Genomic DNA, 1,523 nt, shown 5'->3' on the forward strand with positions numbered 1-1,523 from the left:
CCAGAGGCTCACTCAGTGGGCTTTCTCTATCCATTTTTGTGTGGGCATTGTGACCAGCTCCCTTATCAGTTAAGTTCTTTTAATAAAGTTAATATCCTTATTGGTGAGTGAACCTATTTGAATGCCCTGACACATTCGGCTCACCTTAAACCAGAGACCAGAGACCAGAGATTCAAAATGGGATATCAAGACTGCCCAAATTGTTTTATTCATACATTTTTAAGTTCACTGTCCTCTCTCCTGTGGCACTCTCCTCAAACAATAGCATGGTATACTTTCACTCTAATAGCTGCTGTAAATTGGGACACTGACCCTGAATAAGTTAACACTTTTTTTGGTTACTACATTATTCCATATGTCCTATTTCATAGTTTTGATGTCTTCACTATTATTCTACAATGTAAAAAATTGTTTTAAAAAATAAACAAAAACCCTTGAATGAGTATGTGTTTTAAAACTTTTGACCCATAGTGTATAATATTTAACTCAATATTTCTTGTACCTGGAGTCTTTGACTCATTGGGGATCAGGCAGCGCACAAAGTGAGGATGAGTGCTCCTCAAGTTGGTCATCAGTTTGCCCAAGTTCTCCTGTAAGAGGATTACAAACCAATTTTTAAATAAATAATTTGGGATAATCAATGCACCTTTTGAAGGACTGAATAAACACATTTCAAAAGATCACCCTGAACTGCGAGGACACAGTCTGCATGGAACCACCCTTCTTCTTGCCTCCTTTCTTGCTTGTATCTGTTAAAAATAGATCCTTATAAACAAGACAATCTCGGGTTAATTTCACATTTATCTTAAAGGTCCAATGCAGCAGTTTTTTTTTTAAATCTCAAAATCTTTTCTGAAAAAAAAAATCATTTCTGGGTAACAATTGTGTACCTTACTGTAATTGTTTTCAATTAACATGGATTGGCAGAGAAATTGGAAAGATCTTTCTTATTGGTCTATTAACTCATGTACTGCCTGGTGATGTCATCAGGCACGCCACAAACTCCATCCCACCAAATCAGGCCCTTTTTAAAATGTTTTTACACTAAAAGGGCATTGTCACATTATTATTCCAACCTATATAACACGTTTTTAACTGCAATAGACATTGAATGCAAATGCTGCCAATATTAACCCAGTGAATAACCCTGAGAAACATTCCAAGACTTTAAATCATCAGCACTTGAAATAATAACAAAGCAGCTCCCCGGTTTCGGTAAAAAGCTGAAGAAATGTAACCAACCTCAAATTCAAAGACGGAGCTACGGATGCAAGCAGTGACCATCCATTAAATAACAATTATAGTTTTAACCATATTTTTAGGCTATATAGTGTTTGTTTATATTCATTTAACATTGTATTAATTTAGCACAGGGTTTCCCAATGGGCAGATAAGTCCAAAAATTGATGTAGCAACTGGGGATTGCCCCTTTAAAGAAATGTGCGTCTGAGTTGTGACTAGAACTGAATTAAATCTGTTGATGTGATGCTAGTCTTACCCTCAGGTGGGGCAGCAACATACAA

The 1,523-nt window shown here is 36.2% G+C and overlaps 1 long non-coding RNA gene across 1 annotated transcript; it reads right to left on the reverse strand.

Moving 5' to 3' along the window:
• Window positions 1-499: 499 nt before the first annotated feature.
• On the reverse strand, window positions 500-1,523 carry LOC109866056 (uncharacterized). The gene is made up of 3 exons (XR_004204513.1): window positions 1,499-1,523; window positions 685-749; window positions 500-590 (listed from the first exon to the last, which is right to left on the reverse strand). It is a non-coding gene; the product is annotated as an uncharacterized LOC109866056 (long non-coding RNA).

This window comes from Oncorhynchus kisutch, linkage group LG20, assembly GCF_002021735.2.
Source record: "Oncorhynchus kisutch isolate 150728-3 linkage group LG20, Okis_V2, whole genome shotgun sequence".
Lineage (NCBI taxonomy): Eukaryota > Metazoa > Chordata > Actinopteri > Salmoniformes > Salmonidae > Oncorhynchus > Oncorhynchus kisutch.